We start from the raw sequence: 24180 nt of genomic DNA on the forward strand, positions 1-24180 counted from the left end.
CCCACACTGATTCTTCCATAAGTTTGTAACTCACTTTGGTCCATGAGGCATCCAAACATGAAACAAGTGGAGGTTTGATAAGTGCCAGCATACTGAGCTCGCCATCTTGGAATGTTTCTATCACCAGCTGAAGAAGTTGAGATGAAAGAACACATGGAGAAAGAGAGCCATTCTAGGCATCCCAGCTGAGGCACTGATTATAGGGGTGAAATTATCTGAGGTCATTTAGCTCCATGGTATTACCTAACTTATCCTGTCTCATAGGTACTACCATTGCTTAGCAAGCCAAGATTCCACTGTTAGCTTACCCCAAATTTGTTACCCTTATCCCCAATTCTTCTACCAAGAGAATGTTCTAGTTGGGTCCTCTAACTAGCAGATTGCATTATTTATAGCACTGCTCATTACAATGGCTAAAAGGAAAAGCCATATTTGCTTTCTCTAAGTTTTGAGAAGACCATCATGATTAGTTAGGAGACTATTACTGCTATCATTCTGGTCTTAAATTTGAATTTCCTTAGAACAAGATGTTGTTATCATAAATGAGCTGAATAATTATATTGTCTTGGAAGTAGAGAACCTTTAAAGTGTGTTATATATGCAGTAGAAAAATCTCTTTCTATTTGGCAGTCCAAACTTGTCTAGCAGCCAAAATGAAATAATTGAGCTTGGTAATATGATGAGTCTGCATAAAACCTCCAACTATAGATGTTAATGCCTGAATAGAACTGGTTATTTGTTTTTATTCATAGCAGATTGTAAGCTATATGAGAACAGGTCTGTGTGTTTCTCAAAAGATATGAGTGTCTGTCACATAGTAAGAGCTCATTAAATAGTTAATAATGAGTAAATTCTTTTTTGTAAATTCTTTTTTGTTGGACAAATTACAACTTTCATGACAAGTGGGAATGCTAGCACATATTTAATATATTTTAAAGATCTAATACTGAGAATACTGCAATTAGTTTAGCAGGAATTGGCTCATGTGACCTCCTCACATCCTTAATGAGGGTTTCTGGTTACCAACGACACTAAAACTCCAAATGATAACTTTCTCAAAAGTTGCAAATTGACCATTGGCATGTCAAATGTTTTCTAATTCCCAGAATAAAACTTTTTCCCAGGCACCTGTCGTTTGGTAGCATTTTCACTACTGTGAGGTTATAACTACTGTGAGGTTATAACCACATCATGTGTACCCTCATCTACTGAGTATAGATGTGATTACCTCACTTGTTTTATTTAAGCTTATTTTAAGTAAGACTTTATATCTTATAACAATTGGACAATTAATAGAATTTGCTATACATAAAAGATAATTATGAAATTAACTTAATTAAAGCAAATTGTCAATTTTTTGCTACATTTCATTGAATCACAAATGCTCTGAGAGTGTGGCCCCATGTTCTTTTCATATAAGAGATTAGCAAGTGGAAGACCTAATAACATCAAATTGGGAAGTTCTTGATATATTTAGATGAAATGATGGAGAACTGAAAATTGGATTTCTTTGTAATTATGTACCCCACTATTATTTAAGCATTATTTAAAATTAAATTTATTTGTTCTGAATACCAACCATATAGTTCACATTCAGCAATTTGAAAAACATTGCTCTAGTGTTTGCTTCAGCAGCACATGAACTTAGATTGTAACGATACAGAGAAGATTAGCATTGTACTAACTCACCGCTTCCCCAAATCTGTTGAAGTACCTGTTCTTTCTCCTATTTTTCTTTTCACGTTGTAATTTTGTCCTAAATACTCATATTTAGGTATTTATTGATAAGCCTCGCTCAAACTATGTTATTTTAGCAAAGATGCTGTTCCAATGGACTATCTCTATTCCCATGACATTAAACAAATCTATCTCAATGTTAGAGTTCATGCATAAATGTGTCTTAGTGTAACTGACTAATGAAATACTTTTCTCAAGTCAAACTCAGGCAGGTACTGCCAGCTGCAGGTTTATTTTCTTCACTGTGCTATTTCCCTAAGGCTTCTCCTCCTCTTAAAAAAAAAAAAAATCCCACACCTGTACCCCTGGGGATAAAAATATATATTTATAAAAAATAAAAAATTAATTTAAAAATCCCCTTTCCAAATTAATAATTTTATTCTTAATTTTTCTTTTTTTTTTAAGGATTTTATTTATTTGACAGAGTAAGTGAGAGAGATAGACAGAGAGCAAGCACAAACAGGGGTAATGGTAAGCAGGGGAGAAGTAGGCTCTCTGCTGAGCAAGGAGCCTGATGTGGGGTTCTATCCCAGGACCCTGGGTTCATGACCCGCGCTGAAGGCAACCGTTTAACCGACTGAGCCATTCAGGTGTCCCTATTCTTAATTTTCAAGACAAATTTCTTAAGACCCCATTCATTACTCCATTTCACAACCCTCCCACAGATGCTTTCCTCAGCTACTTGAAGACCCTGCCATTATACTAAACCAATTCTTTAGCTTATCTTAGCTGTCTTAGATCATAGACCTTTCCCGCTCTATATAATATTTAACTCATTGTTCCTATTAACCTCTCAACTGCTTTTACTTCTGTGAGTACATATCACTAGGCTCAAACGGTTTCTGACTGTATCCTCATCTGATAGCTTCAAGGAGTCGCATTTACCAAGCTCTGGATTCTGTCTCTACTTGTCGGCTAGCCATAGGAGATAAGATGTCCTCGACTGGAGGCAGGGAATGGGGCATGTAACTCAAGTTCACCACTAACAGATCTAAATGAAACTCAGCTTTTAATGCCTCAATACTCATCCTTCCTCCTTTGTTTCCTATGGTTTTTCGTGTCACTTTCACCTACCCAGTTTACCTCAAATCTTGGGACCATCTCATTGATGCTACATTTAAGCAATTGCCAAGTCCTGTGTTCGACCTAAAACTGTCAATTCTTGTCCTTATTCTCACTACCAGTAATTCAAGTTATAGTTACGATTCACTTGCCCAATATTATCAAACTCTTTACTATTCTTCCCACCGCTAATCTGACAGTTCAAATTCATCTAGAGCAAGATGGCCAGATGGTTCTTCCTGTAGGATGACACTCCTTTGTGATGCCACCATTTTGCCCCACATCAGTCAGTATCTTCCCAAAATCCCCCAAATAAAGTTCAAATTTCTTAGTCTGGAATTCATATCTTTACGTGATCCAATCATTTCTTTTACTCTTCCCAAAATCCCCCAAATAAAGTTCAAATTTCTTAGTCTGGAATTCATATCTTTACGTGATCCAATCATTTCTTTTACTCAGCATGTATTTACTTTCATCTTTGGGCAATTAATTAAGAAGTAGTTTAATTAAAATACACAATTCTTAAACATTTTGATCCAAGAAAAAAATGCCTAAATACATCTTCATTTGTCAATCATTTCATGCAAAACCTAGGCTTTTCCCCCTCCTTCCTTCCTCTTTCTTTCCTTCTTGCTTTATGCCTTTTTTCTTTCTTTCTCTCTCTTTCTTTCTCCCTTCCTTCCTTCCTCTCTCACTCCCTTCCCCTGCCCCACCTCAATTTAGTATGGATTCATCATCTGCATAAATTACATACATTTTTCAGTTTTAGTTTCCTTAGGATGGAGTAAGATAGATATCTTAGAGATATCTATGAAGCAGTCTGAATGCACAATCCTTTCACATTTTAAAATGTTCCTCCAAACTCTTACATTTGACTTTTCCAACCACAAGTTCTGTTGTCATTTTCAAGCGATTCCTCTGTGTTGTGTCTTTTCAGTGCATTGACTTATTAGCATTCACAGAAAAAATAACCACCTTTCTTTTTTGTGCGTTTATTTCTTTGGCTGACATACTTTTAAATTACTATATTTTACAGTAACAAGAACCATTGGCAGGAGTAGTTTTAGGAACAAAAAGCAAGTGACTCCTGTTAAGAACACAATTTGTAAAAGCAGAAATACACAAATGTGTTGCAGGCTTGCCTAGTAGTCCGAGAGTTCCAAATGCTAGGAGCATCAGAATAAGACCTTACAAAAATGAGGGAAGACATTGGTAATTCAGCAACTTGAAGCTGGTTGAAGGAGATACACTGTGCTTGCTATTCTCCATTAAAAATAATAGTCCTGACCTTTGCTTTCCACAGACCTCTCTCCCACCCAGCCCACTCAAATTTTCAAGTATTTTAAGCATATTAATCTAAAGTTCTAACTCAAATTCCACCTTCTTCATGTTTGGTTCCTGGATGCCCCTACCTGAAATATTTCTCCTGTTCAAGCTACAGTAACGTTTGTCTACATGAATTTTGTAAGGTAATCTTTTCTTCTTAGAATCATAGTTATGGCCTTGCATATGTTATTATTTAAATGCTTGGAATGCAATTTTTGTTACTGAATTACCGTGGTATGCTCCAAAAAATTTGGCATGAAGAAGGCAAAATGAGTATGACATCATCATATCTCCTGGCCAGCACACTGGCTTCTGGGGCTTAGAGAAAGAAGGGATAATGGAAGAGCTTATAGAAAATATACCCAACAAGCAGACATAATTTGAACTTAGGTGTTCATTCATCAGATATCTTAATTTGCAGGTGAGTATATTTGAAATGGGTGATCTCTAAGTTTTTTAAATTTTAAGTTTTCATTAAAAGAAAGTTGTTGAAATAGCAAAATTTACATAAACTGATATATCCTAATGAAGCAATATTTTGCAATCATTTAAAATGCTATTTGCAAGGAGTATTTTGTATGATAATGGAAAAATGTATTGTAATGACAAGTGAAAAAAAAAGCAACACAGAAAATTAAGAATACAAGTTAAGCAGAGCTATTAAACTTTAGTGGAAAAATAATGGAAATTAAAAGACAAACATGTAGAAAAACTGTGGGTGGTTTGTTTCTTTCATTGTTTATTTTATTCAAATTTTATACCAAGAGTATGTTTTAATTTTATGATCACATGTGTCTTGATATTTTTAAAGAAAGTTGCTCAATTTTCATAACTTGAATTTATCCCCTTTTATTAAGCAATTATTCTATTAATAGCTATCAGCAAATACAAAAGGAAGAGTGTGGGTAGAAGCACTGTGCAAATCACAGCACTATTGTTAGCTGCTGAAATACAAATGAGAATGCCAATGACTTATTTTCAAAGTAAAAGGTGCCTGACTTTCAACTTCTAATCCAAAGATTAGATCAACAAGAGAAAAGCTACATTCGTGATAAAGATCACAATTTTTAATGTACCTCCTCAGAAGATAACAATACTATCTTTTCCCTTTAGGTAGGTGAGAGGCCCTAAAATAATTTTTTACGTATCTGCTATTTAATCTCACAGAGTCTCTGGGAGATAAGAAAGAAAACTAAACACACATAGGAGCAAAAGACCATGGCTTTTCATCTCTTCAATGTGACCTGGGACAAAGAATGTGAAGAGATAAAGGCCATCTTAATGACCCTGAACTAATGTATCTTCCCCTCTGGGGTCCCTCATTCATTGCCACAAGACCCTTCCAAGGTTGACCACTAACCACTGCAGGGGCAGTGCTTTCCCAACAGCTTAGAGACCATCTAGGGAGACAGGACACAGTTGAAGGACCAACATCAACATAGCTAAAATTTCCTTGATTTTTTTTTTTTGAGGAAATACTTAAGGGTCCTCTTCAATGTCTCCAGCTTAGTGATCATCCTCAGATCTCCTCCTTGGACTGTCAAATATTGTCCCAAAGTGATATATCTTAAAAACTGGTATACTGGTTTTTTTGTTTGTTTGTTTGTTTTTAGGGCTGCTATGATAAAGTACCACCAACTAATTGGTTTAAAACAGCACATACTTTTTATCTCATAATTCCGGAGGCTAGAAGTTCAAAGTCCGGGTGTTAAAAGGGCTATGCTCTGATGCCTTGAGGAAAGGAGTCTTCCTTGCCAACTCTTACAAGATCACCAGTCATTGGATTAGACACTGACGTACTCCAGTATGAACTCACCTTGACTAAGTACATCTGCAATAATCCCGTTCCAAAATAAGGTCACATTCTGAGGAAGTGGGGTTAGAAATTCAACTTATCTTTCTGGGAGACTAAAATTCAACCCCTATCAGCTGGATAAAAAGAAAGATCCTCCATCCAAACCGTAACAACAAAATCAACAAAGTGCCACAAATACCCAAATCCATTCCTTTCAGTGATGCATGTCTCGTTATTTGAAAGCTAGTGACATGGAGATAAAATTATCTCACCATGAAAATCAATATATATCAACGACTCACTGAGATATATGGAAAACAGTTTTGCCATCTCACATGCACATGCACATGGGCACACACACAGACATACTCCTGATTCTAATGATACTTCATGGCTCATTAACATGGACAAGTGACTATAAGAATTGTAGCTACTTTATCTCTGTGTGACAGAAAAGAAAATAACTTTTCCTTTCTTTCAACCTGCTAAAAAACTAATTTTGCAAACTCTTTCCTATGTCCCTTTTCTGCTTAGACTGGCAGTTTCTTTGGGGTCTTTTTGATTAAAAAAAAAAAATGTGGAGGAAGGGCAAAACAGTAAGAAACAGAAGTGCTAGAGAAAGAAAATGAAATTCAGTAGCAAGATTAGAGAGAAGGGAAAGAGTGTGGTATTTGGGAGTATCCAAGGTATGTGTTTTTTGTTGTTGTTGTTGTTGTTGTTGTTTTAAAAAGGAAGTAACACTAACAAGTATAGTTGCCAATTAACTATTCCTTTAATGAGTATGAAGTATACAAGTCAAAGACTTGAAAAAATTTTTTTAAAGATTTTATTTATCTATTTGATAGACAGAGATTATAAGTAGTCAGAGAGGCAGGCAGGCAGAGAGAGAGAGGAGGAAGCAGGCTCCCTGCTAAGCAGAGAGCCCAGTGCGGGGCTGGATCTCAGGACCCTGGGATCATGACCTGAGGGCTTTAACCCACTGAGCCACCCAGGGGCCCCAAAGACTTGAAATATTTTTATATCAGTTGGACTTTCTGGGATATGACTTCAATCCCAGTGATACTATACTACCGACCCATATAGATCACACATATATAAGTGTGATACATAAAATATGAAATAGTGTTACTAATAATATATGCTTTGTGATGACAAGGAGATAAGAATATTTATTAAGCCCTGGAAGAAGTGCCTGACACATAACAGATGCTCAATAAAAATACCAGCGTGTCTTCCTTCTACCATTCCCTGAATGCCTACCTTGTTGTGAAATGACTTCTAATTACTCAGAAGCATCTAGCGCCTCTTCAACCTCCAGAGATAGAATCATTTTTATATAAAAAAAAGCCAAGAAACATACTGGCTACAATATCAACCAGATAACCAGGAGCATTAGATCTGATTCCATGAGTACACGCCCTTTGCACCTGATGCAGTTTTAAGCTTTCATTTAACATCTAAAAAATAAGCATTAGTTGGACACACCATCCATTCATTCACCCATCCATTTTCCACCCCTTAATCTAGCCATTCACCCATTCATTCACTTATTCAACAATTACTTACGAAGGGCCTGCTTACATACCAGGTAGTACTCGAGGAAGTAGGTACATAGTAAAGAATAACACAGACGCTTCCTCTGCTTTTAGCAAGTTACATTCTAATGATTGAAACCCACTATAGTTCACAGATTAAAAAGTAAGACAATTTGTGATTTCTCGGCCTCTATACCAAGCACTAGATATACATTTCTAGGTGGGGGCTACAGGAGTGTGTAGAAGTATTCTCAAGTGCCCCAGGCACCAAAAATACCCAAAACAAAACAAAACAAAAACCCACATAAAGGGAAAGGGAAGGAAAGGAAAAAAAGGAAAGAAAAAGAAAAAAAAAAAAAGTCTCTCTCTCTCTCTCTCAAACATCATGTGCAAAGGACCAGAGGCAAAATTCATGTTACATTTCAGGACAGCAACTCAGTCTAGATTGTACATGTAAGTAAAAGGGATAGGAATGCCAGAAATGCAGTTTTAGAAGGGTAAAACATATGCAATTTCCAAAGTGCATGTTGTTAAGTGGTATGTTAAGAATCTGGACTATATCCTAAGGAAAGGAGGCACATTTGAAAAATTAAGTAGGGTATTTTTTCAGCCCTGTGTTTTAATGTTGTCTTTCTGACAACAGTTACTCAGATCTGAAGTCTGAAATGAAAAGATACAAATATTTCTGACATTACTTGGACTGAAGTTGTCTTCTATCCTGGCTTCTGGTTTGGGATTGAATTCTTCCCACATCAGCCCATTTCCTTTTTGGACCCATGTTGCCTTTCAGGTTCCTGATTTTGCATATTTTCTTCTTCCCCACACCCAACTATTGGCTCAGCTTAGTTCCTGCCTGATTTAAGGATTTGCATTTACACAATGCCTACCAAGAACTGTTGGTGCTACAACACCAGCTCCCTCTACCAGAAGCCAATGCTCTACCTTTGAGCATTCCATTCACTAGACTCATTTTGTGTCAAAATGGGAAGAAACTATCGGGTTTTAACAGACAGTCTTAAAGAGCTCCTTAAAGGGACCATCACATATTGAATTCCTTCTTCCAAAAACTTACAGACCCAGGATGGATGAGGGCAAAGACCACATACTTAAGACTAATATCACACATAATACAATGCATTTTGGGGAAATGGTCATATTTTATATTGTAAGGCCATCATTTTTAACAACAGCCATGGCATAAAAACTGTCTTCTCCCTGATCACTCATAAGCTTTTAAAGCATTTTCATCTTAAAAAAAAAAACAAAAAACAAAACACAAAACAAAACAAAAAAAACCCTAAGGAGACAATGACCTTACTTGAGTCCTAGAATAGCTAAAAAGAGGATATTCCCCATTGTTAATAACCTGAAAGAGAGGGTGCCAGTGGGAGGGCTTTTTGAGATTTAAATTAACTACAACCAAAATATATAATTAGAGCTGTTCAGATGAAAGTTGACTCAGGGAAACATGTGGAAGAAACAAGATAAATGAAACAAACAAGGTATCTACCAATGATTTTTGTCATTTTTGTCAGCTTTCAAACATTTCTCTCAAAGTGTGAAATATATTTTGGTAAAATTTTCTTTTAATGTTTCAAGAAGGAACTTTAAAGACAGTCTGTCCATCAATCTGGAGCAAAATTATGGCAAAATCGTTATTAGCAGTGCAAGGAGCTGCCTTTGGTTTTTGAACCCAGATGGAAGCTAGAAAGGCTAGTGCAGGTACCAGTTCTCTTTTTCTCTCCATTGCCTTAGGCATACCACCTGGAAGATGGTTGTATGAAATGGAATCCTTAATTAAATAAAGCTCTTATGCTAGAGCTCTAGGAAGGGCTTCTCTTACTTCCTTCGTTCATATACCTAACTTGTTTCACATTTTCTGAGCTGAACTCTATCAATGGGCTCTAGTGTTAGAGGGACATGGTGTAAGTCCCAAGAACCCAAGGGAAGGACTACAAGTTTGGAGCTGGACCAGTCAGATCCATATGCCGGACACTAGCCTACCCTGACCTCTCCAGGCCTTCACAGTAGTTACTCTGAACAGAGGTATGCCTTCAGTGGCTCAAGTAAGTTTCCAAGTCTTGCGGGAGTTGGATCCATGAGCTATAATTGGCGCAGGCACTGATGATGGTGGGACACTATGGGGAGAAACAGATTGTGAGTGGTCAGCAGTTGAGTCACTAGAGGTGAGAACCAGTGTGTTCTCCTGGCCTCCTGCCGAGGGTGTCAGCAAGTGACAGGTGTGGGCAGATTCAGGAACCCCATTAACACTTCTTGGGCAAGGACACTTTGATAGCATGGACTTATATTATAAAAGAATGGGAAACCCTGCATCATCTGATTTTAATATTGAAAAAGAGATGTGGTTAAATAGGACATGAAAATAACATCTGAGATTCATGATATTCCTATAAACAAAATATATAGAAGGCAATCTCTAAAAGTCATTTTAAAAAGACCTCTGTGGAGCCTACACTGTAAATACCCAATTGTACCAGATGTCAGCTTTCATGACTGTATCAATCTTCCTCCCTAAATAGATATTCTGAAAACCCACTGGGGACATATGCATTTCAATAAGTTCCAATGGGCTTCAAATACAAGTGTTCTTTATCTATAAAAGAATTACTATGAGAAAAGACTATTATCATTATAAAAATACTATTCCCCAAGGGAGGACTAGAGCTTTTCTTTGTAATTAAACTTCCTTTTAAAACAAAACAAAGAACATTTTTAGAAAGAGCTTCTAAATCTTGAGAACACTCTGCTTCCTTCTAAAAGCCATGTTAGATGTAAAGGGATCCTTCTATGTCTGATTATGTTCAGAAGCTATCTGGGACTGGTTTGTTTATTTTGTTTTAAGAAAGGAGTATGTAACAGCTGCATTTATCTTCTGAAAAAGCAGACATGGTTAAAAGCCATCTACAATATGCTACTTTCTTATTTTGGTTGAGCACTGAAAGCCTATTTCTAAAAATAAACAGAAAATAATTACAAATAAACAAGATTTTATAGCAGGAATCAACTCTATCTTTAAGAATAACAACCAGAGACACTGGGGACAGTATGTGCTATGGTGAGTGCTATGAAGTGTAAACCTGGCGATTCACAGACCTATATGCTTGGGGCTAATAATACATTATATGTCAATAAAAAATTAAATTTAAAAAAAGGAATAACAATGGTTACAATGGTTACACAGAGAGAACAATGGTTACAAAGGTAGAACTAATTTATAGCAAGGTACTTTCACGCAAAGTAAATTTGTTTTTAAAGATCGTAATTTATTTATCTGACAGAGATCACAAGTAGGCAGAGAGGCAGGCAGAGAGAGAGGAGGAAGTAGGCTCCCTGCCGAGCAGAGTCAGATGAGGGGGTGCCTGGGTGGCTCAGTGGGTTAAGCCTCGGCCTTCGGCTCAGGTCATGATCTCAGGTCCTGGAATCAACCCCGCATTGGGCTCTCTGCTCAGCAGGGAGTCTGCTCCCCCCTCCCTCTCTCTGCCTGCCTCTCTGCCTACTTGTAATCTCTCTCTCTGTTAAATTAAAAAAAAAAAAAAAAAAAGAGCCCAATGTGCTTGATCCCTAGAACTCTAAGATCATGACCTGTCATACAAAGTAAATTTTGCATGAAATTTTTAAGAAGTTGTGTCTTTCTTTACATCATACACTTACTTGTATATGTAATCACAAGGTGACATTTGTTCTCTGGGACTTAATATTCTAGAACCTTCTGACCCAGGTAGGAGATGTCTATATGGCATAATTGGCCTAAGCAGCATGGAAAGATGGAGATCCACATATGGCAATGATAATGAGGAGACTGGAGAAATATAGGCAAGTAAGAAAGCATAAATTTAGGAGTAAATGAAAGTAGACCTAGAAAATGGAGTTTTGATCAGTAGGTTATCCAAGCACTGAAAAGTCCATTAAACTTCCAGAATCTAGGACTTGCACCAGCAGAATCCTCAAGTTAATCCTGGAATGTTCTGGATCAGAGCAAAGCCTTAGGTTAGTTAATACTTTGCAAAAAAGTTTTTAAGCAGTTGACTCCCTTTCTTTAAACGAAGTTTTAGTTAGAAACTCTGTATGCCAAACAGTTAAAGCAAAGCAGCTTTGCCCGGAGTAGGTGCAGTTACAGCAAGCAGCCTCCCCTTTGGCTATATGGGACACTGGGACTGAGGGAAGCATAATGCCAATGACCTCGTTCGAGGAAAGTGCTTTCTGACTTAATGAAGTTCTAAGCCCCAAGTTTATACAATGACCCCTTAGCCATTTTCCCTGATCTCACTGTTTTCCATAACATTATACTGGGGCAACAGCAGCCCCAATTTCAGAGAGAACATAGAGATTCTGGATCTGAAGTTTGCATTGTGATGTCAAGCACAGTGTTTAAGCTTCTTTATCTATAAAACAGCAAAAAAAAAAAAAAAAAAAAACAAAAACAAAAACCACAACAACAACAACAAAAAAACACAAAACAAAACAAAACAAAAAAACAAACTTATTTCACTTAATGAAGAGTAATTAAGACACATAACAGATAACAATGGTAAATTTTATTCAAGCCCTAGGATCCTGAAAAGAGCGATGGTTTAGAAATCTCACCTTCTACCCGTTTTGTTTTGGGGAAATATCTTACTGTATAGAAGCATCCTTACCCATAAGACTTAAGTAAGATCCAAGGATGCCCCATGTTTACCTATGACAAAGTCAGACACAGACTGTCCAATTTTTTTTTCCTCATAAATGATTAGCTGAACTGTTTGGTCAACACTGATCAAACAAAATGTTTATTAACCAAACTTTGGTTAAGATTCCCTCCTTCCCTGAGGTCCCTAAACATTGGTCCACCTTTAGGTTGAGCCAGTACACAAGCTTTCTTTAACAACCACTCCCAAGAATATCCACTTCGGGATAACACATTCCCTTGATGTCCTGTCTGATGAGGCTGCCTCCAGTCATTCACCTCATTCATCCCATTTCCCACACCTGCTTCTTTATAGACTTGTTCCCTCCTTCCTGTAAAAGGAAATCATTTTCCTGCTTAACCTTGGGATGCTTGCAGAGCTCCTGGTCTGAGGATTCTCCCTCTTGTTATGGCCCTCCTCTCCCTAAAGTCTCTCCTTACCTAAATCAGCGTTTGCATTTCATTTGACACAGAAAAAAATTGCTAAGGAATTAAATAGGTAGCAAAATGTCCAGGCAAGACACCTGTCCATTATTTGTTGAGGGGATAGGAAAATCCAGGCAAAAAAACAACACATTTTGACCACTGGGACATGAAGAGTCAGAAAGTTCTCAGGAATACTATCTATGATATCTAGATTTCTAAAAGTAGGCCTACTAGGGTCACAATTGACATGAATCACTGGTTATCAACAACACTTAAAAGTGATTTCAAAGCAAAGTGCTTTGCAAAGTATAAAGCATTATATAAATGTCTATTGAAACTGCACAGGTCACAAAGTGTTTTCCTAGGACAAGGCATTTTAAAGTGTGTTTCTTTCATCTTCAATGACCCCCGACTCCAAGTCAAGACCACATAAAGTCTCCAAAACAGCCAACAAGGGAGGCTGCTAGTAATATCCTCACCACACTCTGAACAGAGCCATTATTTCAACTATTTGATATATAAAGCTTCTGAGTAAAATTTCACTTAAAGAAAAGATCCAACTACTTAAAAAAAAAAAAGAAAGAAAGAAAAAGAAAAAAAAAGAATGTTTGAAAAGTATTACCCTAAGGCTTTTATCAATCAGCTAAATGACAATAATTTTAATCTATCTCTACCTAATCAGATATGTTATTGGAGAATTAATGCACTGGTCATGATATAAGTACAGCATCAAGTCAAATACTAGTTGTTAAGGATTAGTCTACTTACCAATATCAATACAAATCATTCCTTAAAATGATACCTATCAAGGCAAGATGTACAAAAGAGAAAATCATTTGATAACAAATCATAGACCTGATATCATTCTTTGGTTTAGCTGGAGAACTAACATTCATGAAAGCCCCAAATAAGTTCATCCTGATTTCTTGCCATCACAAATCTTACAGGTATCATCAAGCATGTGCCTGCTGTTAGTTACTAGCTTCATAACTCCTGCTGTGGCATGCAGGTTCTTCCGTTTACTCATAAATTTCTTTTTAACAGACATGGAAGATATAGGAGCGATGGGTCAGGCAGGGTCCCTGCCTTCAGGGACCTTGTCATCTAGAGAAGAGGAGTGCTCAAACTTTATAGTATAGTAGAATCACCTGGAGGGCTTGTTAAAAGTTAAGGTGCTGGGACCCACTCTCAGTAGGTTTAAGACGGCTTAAGAATTTGCTTTTCTTAGGAGTTTCTAGTTGAGGCTGATACTGCTGGTCTGAGAGCCATTCCTTAGGAACCAATAGTCTAGTGGTTACTAGAGATGCAATGCTCTTAGGAACTTGCAGACTGCATCTTTGTTAGAATGAGACAGAGAACTTCTATTCTTTGGAATGAGCTTCCAATGTGCTGTTGAGCCTTGTGCATAATCATAAAGACTAATTGCAGAGAGACTGAGTGGGCATCCCTGATAAACTCTAGATTACCTTTGATAACAAAAAAATGGCTGGCAAATGAAAATCAATCAAAGTGCTCTGTTTTGATATAAAAGACATTAAAATTGAACTTGCAAGGTTGGAGTTGTTTTGTGTTAAAATCATGTGCTTGTCAAAGTGCTAAGCTACTATGGTAATGACTTCTACAAATATAGTTTAACAAAAACAAGTATTTCCCCATTTATAGTACAGAAAAGCAGAGTTTGTGTCATTTATTTCAGAAACTAAGAAATATGTTCTGATTATTGGTAGAATAATAAAATAGATCTTTTTCATAAGAATAATTTAAATCTTGTGTTTCAAAAAATTTAAGACCTATTCCTTTCTTATTCCCACCTTAGCATTTTTATTTTGGTTGCAGGAGAGGGGAGACAGAGGGAAAATTCTGAGATAAAGAAGGAAGCTTGTTGTTTCATTGAAAATACCATCATAAGGGGCGCCTGGGTGGGCTCAGTGGGTTAAGCCTCTGCCTTCGGCTCAGGTCATGATCTCAGGGTCCTGGGATTGAGCCCTGCATCAGGCTCTCTACTCAGTGGAGAGCCTGCTTCCCTCTCTCTCTCTGTCTGCCTATCTGCCTACTTGTGATCTGTCTGTCAAATAAATAAATAAAATCTTTAAAAAAAAAAAAAAGAAAAAGAAAATACCATCATAATATCTCTGAAGCCGGTGTGAAATATGACAGGTTTAAATGACTCTGATTCTGGACTTTGACAAATGTGATAAAATTGAAGCAAAATTCAAAAAATAAGAGAATGCATGTTGTTTCTAAGCAATAGGATGTCATCCTTTTTAAATGATGAATTCTTCACAACTAATAAGAACTTTAATTAAAGGACCAGGAATGCTACCTACTTTGTACTAATACAAGTATTTATGTGACCTTCAATTCTTTAGGGAACAAAGCACGGTCTGATAAATATGTAAATAAATTTAAAACAATTAAAAAGAAGGGCTGCTAACATCAACTCATATTCAAAGCTATTTCAGTGTTTTATTGAATCCAAACAAAAGTGAATAGCTTCAAAACACTGATAACAGAGGCACCTCCAGTGATGTTTCTATTGCTGAAGATGAGAGATAAGCCCATTAGGAAGTTGGGAGATTTCTTCTCTAAAATATCTCATCCAAAAGGTAATCCCCCAAATAAAGGAGTTTGAATGATGTTTCTCAATCCCAACTACACACCACGATTACCTGGAAAATGTTCAAGCCATTAACATCATTAGTCTGGAGCCTTCCCCAGACTAATGAAATCAAAGTCTCTGTGGATGAAACCATCAAAATTTGTTACAGGCTTTCTAGTTGTTACAAATGTGCTGCCAAGGTTAAAAAACATTAGTGGAGAGGCAAGAATGGTCTTTGTACCTCCTTTGTAATGTGTCCTTTTCAGGTTATTCTGTCATATCTTGGTTAAAGTTAGCTTCTAGTCATCACTTCCAGCATTGCCAAATGAATTATTAACTTGTTTGCACCTTTTTTTTTTTTTTTAGTTCCATAAGCAGACTTTCTAGAGTTTGTAAGAACCAGAAAAGCTAAAGGATGCCACTTGCTCAATGTCACTTGGAATCATCACTATTTTCAAACCAGAGGACACTGAGGGACATTTCAGCTCTATCACCTCACCTATATCCCACTGAGGCATAAGGGAAGATGGAAATGATGTTGTACAGAAGTGAATGAAACCGTAAACTAGAGCTGCTCAAGATGGAGTGTAATGATCAGACTGCCCGGCTTTAGCTTTCAGCTGGGAATAGAATGGCTGTAAGCAAGGGTACACAGTGATTGCTTTCCAAGGTAGCCCCAAAGCAGCAAATGGGCATTGAAATGTGATTCGACAGAGGACAAAACTCCAAACACCAGTTCAGAGCCCAAGGAAATAACACACAATCGGAAGCAAAGAGCTTATTCCTAATTTTTCCCTTTAAACAGAACTATCTTAAACTAGTAAAAAACAAAACAAAACAAAACATGTATATTTGCTTACATGTATCCAGATACGTATAGAGTCACACGAGTACTCCACAGCCACTGCATAAGCAACAGCATGACTTTGTTGCATATCTCTCAAGCTTTTCCAGTGTATCCATACATTAATATACTATATATTAATTTTATATGTTGGAGGTCATGCAACACAAGTTAATGCAGAGCCTGCTTTGTTATTCAACCTGTAACATAGTCATCTTTTTCATGTCAATAACAATAGCTCTAAATCACCATTTTCAAAGCTATCTTATATTTAATTGTGTGGATGAATTATTCTTTCGTTATGCCATTCCTCCTCACTGGATGTTTAAAGAGTTTCACATCCTTTACATGTAAATCATGTGCACTTGTCATATTTTCCCTGGATAAATGTCTGGCTATAGAGTCACTGCAATTTAAAGAATGCACACATTTAATTTTGCTAGCAGGGGGCTGCTGGTATGTTACAGAGTGTCAAAGGCTAAAACTAGAGGCAGATTGCCGAGGTTCAAATCCTGTCTCTGATGCTTACTAAGTGAACAATTTAGCAAGCTGGAATTTTAATTTCCTCTTTTTGTGCAATAGTGGTAATCACATTGCCCACATAATGATTATGAGGCCTAAAGGGGGAAAAAAAAGTAATGTATTGAGCAAAGAGTACAATCAAAGCAAGAGTTCTATGCATGTTAAAGTCTTATTTACCTTTGCCAGATGGTTCTTAAGAAGTTTTGTACAAATTTAGACACTTTTACCAATTTCTGGCATCAACACACTTTTCAACCTTTGGTTCATGCGGGAGAAAACTCATCACACAAGGCTGTTTTCATTTGAATTTCTTTATTAGTGAAGCTGTGAAAGGACTCCAATCTAAAATAGAACCACAGGTAATGAAATGGAGAATCTCCCGTATGTGCCTCAGAAAAACGGACCCTAAGAAGTGAGGCACTGATTCCCATTAAATGTCTGAATTACAGAAGACAGAAGGTAATCTCCTGACCAATGAACATCTACCAAGAATCTCTCCCCATCCTCAAGCCAATGAGCTTACTTCTTGGACTCTGGCTGGACTTCTTTTGCACTCCTTTTCCATAAATATAGTCCATCCAAATCCCCAAAGGACTTGCCTGAAGCTTACGACACAGCATGCATTTCCCAAACTGTAATTCCTCTGCTATATCCTAATAAACTCAATTTCTAATCATTTGTGCTTGCCCCAGGTTACCTCTTTATTTAGGCTGACAAAGCTGATCAGTTCTTCTTATCTACTGGGTATTTTTTTTTTTTTTAATGCTCATAATTAGTAATCGAATTTCCTTCCATCTTGCCTCTGTTATGAAATTATTACACTCTATTTCAAGGACTGGCAAACTGCAGTTTATGGTCCAAATCTCCCCTGCTGTTCATTTTTATAAATGGTACTTTATTGGAAAACAGTCACATCCATTCATTACATATTGGCTACAACTTTCATGCTACAGTGACGGAGTCAAACGGTCCCTCCAAAAACTGTATGGCTCACAAAACCTAAAATACCTAGTCCTGAACTCTTTACAAACACACACAAATGTGTTGACCCTATTCTATGGTAATTTTTCCTGTCCATCACGTCTTCCTTTCTGGACTATACATTTGACCATAAACACAGGGATAGTACTTGGATCACTGCAAGCCCTTTACCTAGCACAGTCCTTGGCAGAACTGGCATCCACTGAACATTTCATTGTCATTTGTTTCACTCAAAATCATAAAATTTAGAATATTCAAGTGATTGAAAAACTTCAGAAGGTTTCATTCTGCACGAAGTCTTCTCTTCCTTTTACTGCAAAAAAATTTGCTCATCCCTCAAAGGCCACAGTCAAAAACATATCTTTTCAGAGTATTCTTTAAATCTGCTTCCTTTACAAGCAGTTTCCTCCCCTGTATATCACAAGACTCTGGAAAAATCAACATTATGAAATTATAGATTGTAATTGACAGTGATTCTATCCTGCTTAAGAGTGTGTGTGTGTGTGTGTATATATATATATATATATTTTTTTTTTAGATCAGATACTTTACTTTGTATTTTTTTATATAGCCCTAGCATCTAGCAAATAGTGGCCTTGTATTAAATATTCATTAAATGAATGAATGAAGAATATGCTCATTGTTAGTCTTAGCCTGGGTCATTTAACTTTCCTCTGTATTAACTTAACAACCAATCATAATATTTCCTTATCAACTCTCAAGGTTAAGAGCTCCATCCGTCCACCCTGCAGTCCGGTGCTTAATTGAGGAGACTGCTCGGGGATGACAAGGACTCATTCCCTTCTCACTGCAGGCAACATTTCGCTCTAAACACCAGTGAACATTGCCTTGACTGAATCTAGAATTCCTTCTTAACAAGGTGTCTGCTGCTAAAGAGAAAAGCAATGAACCCAGTAATTCCACCAGTGTGATTCTTTGCATTGTTTACAGGAGCAAAGGAAGAATATGATTAAGAAATTGGATTATTATAAAAAAAAAAAATTGGATTATTGTATTTCCTCAGCCCATTCACTTCAATATTTAATCAGGACCTGATCTGGAACAAGCTATGTGCTAAATCCTGGAATGTATCTACCACCTTTAAAAATTCATTCTTCCAGAGTGGACAAACCAGTCTTGTAAATAGACTTTTTTTTTTTTTTTTTTCCCTCCCCTGCACTCCCCAGTGATGCATCTGAAAGAGTGCTCCCTTTTGGGAGGGGGGAGGAGTCAAACAAAAAATGCTATCTAGGCTTTTATGGCAATCAACTACACAATTACCCCAAGGCCACATAGCAAACTGGTCTCTGGGGACAATCCTCTCATCTGTGGAAGGGAACTTCTGTGAGACAAACTCACTGACTCCAAAATCTGTATGAGTTTATGACTGAAAATGGATTCCTCAAATTGAAGTTTCTGTGGTCCCTCCAAACTCTTACTTTATTCTGTTTTATAGATCATGAACGATTTCAGCTTTTAAACAAGTACCTCATAATTGTCCTAATGAGAATAAATTTGCATTTATACAAATTAGTGTGTTATTATATTTCTGGTGTTTCTAGTCTTCTGACTATCTTTTTTTTTAATTCAAAATATATCTTTTTTTTTCCGTAATTCCCTAAATTCCATAATTCCGTAATTACCACTTAACAAATGTTACCATTTGTTAAGTGGTAATGATGAAATCCTTAGCATTCAGATCCCTTACAGGGGTTCTCCCTAAGAAAAATACCTTCAGAAGAGTCATGAATGCATTTAGTTAAATAAAAAGCAAAGGCCAGTTAGCTGAATGGGTCAGGGTCAGTGTTTGGCTGGTAAAATTGATAGAACAATATTATGCTTGATCTATCAGTCTATTTCATGTTTGGCAGCTGCACACCCCTAGTCTTGGAGAGAATTAGAAAAATCAAACCTTGAAACACCAGAGACATGATGTTTATCATAGATCTTTCAGTGTTGAAGCTTACAAACCTACTGGTTTTGGACTATTATAACTCTAGACATAACAAACATGTGAATGTTCCAAGAATTCGACACTTCACCAAGAAAGATATACAGATGGCAAATAAGCCCATGAAAGATGCTTAAGATCATTCATTATTAAAGACTTGCAAACTGAATCAAACACCCAACTTGATTTGGAGCTGTAGAAGATAAGGTATGGACTTAGCTCTTAATAGTCAAAATACCCAATACTGTCTAGGAAATCTTGTTTTGGAAAATTGCATGCAAAGTTAAAGACAAAAATGACCTTGATGGTCTTTATTTTCTTCTGAACTATACACCATCCACAAAGTAGACAAGAAGTAATAAGAGAACTTAGTGCTCAACAAGCTTTCTGGCCCACAGAAGGTGTAGCAACTGTGAAAGAGCTCTTTGAATTGCTGTTTGAATTCTAGTCCCATCACTTACTAGTACGTGACCTGGGCTAGTTTTTCCTCATTTAAAAAATGGGAATAATGACATTCATCTCATAGGGTTCTTATAAGATTATATGAGGTCTTCTATGCAACATGTGTTGCCTAGTGCCTAGCAGATCGTGATAATCATGGATAATTATTACCCATGCTCGTACAACATCCACATGAGCTAGATCTCCATTCCTCCCTGACATTGCTAACTCACGTCCTGGGCCTATCCCCAAAGAATACACAGACAAGTGATGAAGTGATGAACAAAACTTCCATTATCTGATGTCTGATGTTTCAATGCAGCCATGGGAAAGGTAAAATTGATTCTAATTCAGGCAATCTGTGGGGTTAGAGAGTCTTCCTGGGGACATCCTGTGGGATGGGTAGAGAAGAGGGAAAGTAGAGTTTTGTTAGGTTGGCCTTATTCTGGTGTGGAAATTTCTTGGAGGGATTAACACTATGTAACTTCAGAGGCTTTGTGGATAAAGGAGTATCAGAAGTGAAGAGAAAAATCAGGAAAGAGAAGCTGAGTGTAGTTAGAAAAGCACTCTGACCACCAAGAGGTTCTTACTTTAGCTAAGATGAGGTCACCTGAATTTATTATCAAAATCATATAATTTTTCTGTGTCTCTGTGTCCTCTTTTCAACAGAGCAGATGTTAATTTCCTGTCTCCCTCTCATAAAAGGCTTTATTTAAGGAATCCTTGAAAAAATGCATTTGTCTATATAGGTCTTATAAGTCAGGAGTTCTAAATTTCATTACAGACTATACGTATTTTAAGTGCATCATCCACTCAGCTACAATCAACACATTGTTTGCTGCTTTTCCTTTGGCTACTGTGCTCTTCCCCTACTCTTGCCACCAGAATCAGATTTGAACTTCAAGTTTCCCCAAAAATGCCATTTTCCATTTCTATATAATCAGGAAAAATTAATTACGAATTATGATGTTCTTTTTCATGTCTGTCTACTTAGTTGGAAATACTATTAGTATAATGTAAATATTTGTCGACAAGTCTAGACGCCTACTTAAATTTAGCTCTAGTAGCCAGCTTATAGTACGTTCTCAAGAAACATAAACAAAAACAAAACAAAAACCTTCATCAGAAAATGATGCTATCCCATATTTTGAACATCGCACTCAATAATTATTTTTCAAAAATTAGAGATAATTTTCTCCAACTGTAATCTAAACCTCTCCTATTGTTTCTGGAGTATGTCCTCTGTTTTTTTTTTTTTTTTTCTTGTAAAAGCATAATTTAGAATAAAATAATTTTTATCACATTTCCTCCTGCCAATAAAGGTGAGAGAAAGAATATATCCATATAAAGAAAAACAAAAAGAAAAGAAGTATTCCCTTATTGTAACTACTGAGATACAAGTACCAGTCCTATGTTAGTGGAGATCTTTCCAGAACCCCTTCTTCTTCCCCCAACACGGAAATACAAAGCAAGTACAACTTAATCAGTTTCACAGCCGTCAATAAGCTTCATACACACACCGTCTAATAAAATACCTCTTTGTGGTTTGGGTGTCTGAAATCTGTCTACTGATTCAACAAGTTTCTGCAATCCATTAACTCCACGGGAGACCCTCCTGTCAAGAAAGAGTTGCAGCACTCCCGTCTCCTCAGCTTAGCTCTTCACAGCAAAATCATCAGCTACATTCTGATGGCAGAATCTTTATTACTATTGATTATATAAAAAGTAGATAAAGCCCAGCGGGTGTTTCACTTTTTTAGGGGGAATGTGCAGCATTGAATGCATAAAAGAAATATCTTCTTGCAGGAGATATTCGGCACATTTTCCATTTTCCATTTCCATACAGTCAGGAAAAATTAATTACGTGTCGTGATCAAGTAGGCAGGACAAGGCAGCCTCATTAGGAAGGAAATGGACAATTCAGGGAGCACACCGGGGGCCAGTTTGCGTGGAGCGGTGCACGCATGTGCTCAAGAGATCTCACCGCACACTCACGAGGAGGGCTGATCTGCCTCCTTCCCCGACAACTGAACACCATGGCTGAAGGAAGTTAATCAATTTGGAAAGGTCTCATCAGCATGAAGTGATGAAACTGCAAATTCAAATCCAGGTTTCTCCAGTTCCACATCCCATGTTCTATAAACAACCATTACACACAGTTGCCACAAGAAGGTCATACCTGGGGCTCTGAGCAGTATCTCCAACAGGTCATTATGGAAATAGATAAACACAAATCTTTAGAAAGATGGCATTTTACTAACAGCCCAGCCTTTTGAATGAAAGATTTAGCAAGAAAAGGAAGTGTGTTTTCATTTTTTTTTTTTAAGATTTCATTTATTTATTTGACAGAGAGAAATCACAAGTAGACGGAGAGGCAGGCAGAGAGAGAGAGAGAGGGAAGCAGGCTCCCCGCCGAGCAGAGAGCCCGACGCGGGACTCGATCCCAGGATCCTGAGACCATGACCCGAGCGGAAGGCAGCGGCCCAACCCACTGAGCCACTATAAAGGCCAGTGCAAAATACTTTGCATGTGTTATCCCATTATTTCTCATAGATTCCCAGAAAGTAGTTAGTACTGTGTGGGGAACAGCTTCCATCTGCCCAGACATATCCACTATTCATCCTTATCTACCCTTATCTGTGAATTTGTGTAGACTGAGTCCCCTTGTCCTGTGGCTTTCAGTGGAGCTCAACCAATGGGGAAAACTAGCATCGGCGGAGGAAGGAGGAAAAGGTCTGGGTATGTAGGTATATTCCTGGCTCCCTTCCTGCAGGAGTCACAGCTGGCTGAGTCCAGGGACAGTTAGATTAGTTCTCTTCATGTAGTTCTTGGCAACTTCAGGTTTGGGTTACAATTACATAACTCACTGTCTCCAGGTCCGCAGATCGTAAAAAAGAGGGTTGAGGTCACTAGCCCTTGTGGATTCCCTGTTGACTGCCCACAGCTCTGTGAATAGTTGTTGACAGTAACAACTGCATTGTTATCCTCATTTACAGATAAGGAACAGATACTCAGAGAGATAAGATGACTTTTCCAAAGTCACAAAGATAGCAATACCTTAGAACGCAGATTTATGCCCAGGCTTAGATCAAATCGCAGCCCACAGCAGTTTGCTGTATGTGCTCACTCTTTCCAGCATATAAAATCCAAATTTCAATCCCTGTTTTCTTTCAAGTCCTTGATGCCTGATGGCCCACAGAGCAATGAAAGAAATTTAACTCCTGGCTCAGTGGGAGGCATTAGTAATATCTTCAGCCACCACAGGAGAAAGTATAATTTTATGAACCCAGGTCTAGTTAACTTAGGAAAAAAATGCCATAAAAGTCATCTACAAATGTACACAGGGTAATTCACCTCTGAAATGCACCCATCTGTGCCACTAAATATTTTCAAATATGAGGGAGACTATTTCAAGAAATTTCCATGACTTCACATTCTAATACCAAACTAATGGATGTCCAGAGAGCCATCAGGACTCAAAAATAGGTAATTCTGCACTAAATTAGAGAGAAGTGGTCAAAGTCAAAGGATAACTCTACAAATGGGCAATCTCTAAAAGCTTACTTCATCTGGAGGTTGTTGGTCTCCCTTCCGGAAAGGGGGGTGGGGTGCAATTCAGATAGCAATAAACCAACCCCATTAGTCCACCAGGAAACTAAGGTCATAAGGTTAGGGATGTGTTACATTTTCATATCCAAGATTCATTCTGTCTTTGAAGAATAACATTTTCCATGTCTGCTCATACCTGCCTCTCCACCTTAATCTTTCACCACCAGTTCCATTTTATGCTCTAGGTGAATCAAGCTACTTGTAGCTCTGCAAATCCATATTTCTTAGTAACTGTGCCCCTTTCTCATGCTGCTTCAACTGCCTGGGATTCTCTCCCCACTCCAGGGTATCTTATAAACTCCAGCACCCTTAAAGAGCCTAATGAAACTGTCATCTCCCGAACAGCACTATTAAATTACACCAAACTGGGAGCTACCAGAGCACATTGCACATTCCTGCAGACATCTCTCATCTGAGTTGAATACTCCTTGGGTATTTTTTTCCCCCACCTTTGCCTTCCTAGAACATAGTACACGACTCACACTGTTGACTCAATAAATGTGTACAGAATAAATTTATGAATGAAAGATTAAAAGCTTGAAGCAGAGAGCAGGGAGGTTTCACCACTTAACTGAAGGAGAAACTATGAGTAATGTCCAATATTAAGTACAATGTTGAATCTATATAGGATTTGGCATAAATAGAGAATGAATTTCTAGGAAGCA

The 24180-nt window shown here is 37.4% G+C and overlaps 1 protein-coding gene across 5 annotated transcripts in view; it reads right to left on the bottom strand.

The window, feature by feature from the left end:
- Positions 1–24180, bottom strand: part of LRRC4C (leucine rich repeat containing 4C) — a 1100263-nt gene that overhangs the window by 786250 nt on the left and 289833 nt on the right. The gene's annotated exons all lie outside the window — the stretch shown is intronic.

Source organism: Mustela nivalis, assembly GCF_964662115.1.
Source record: "Mustela nivalis genome assembly, chromosome: 9".
In the NCBI taxonomy this organism is placed as follows: Eukaryota; Metazoa; Chordata; class Mammalia; order Carnivora; family Mustelidae; genus Mustela; species Mustela nivalis.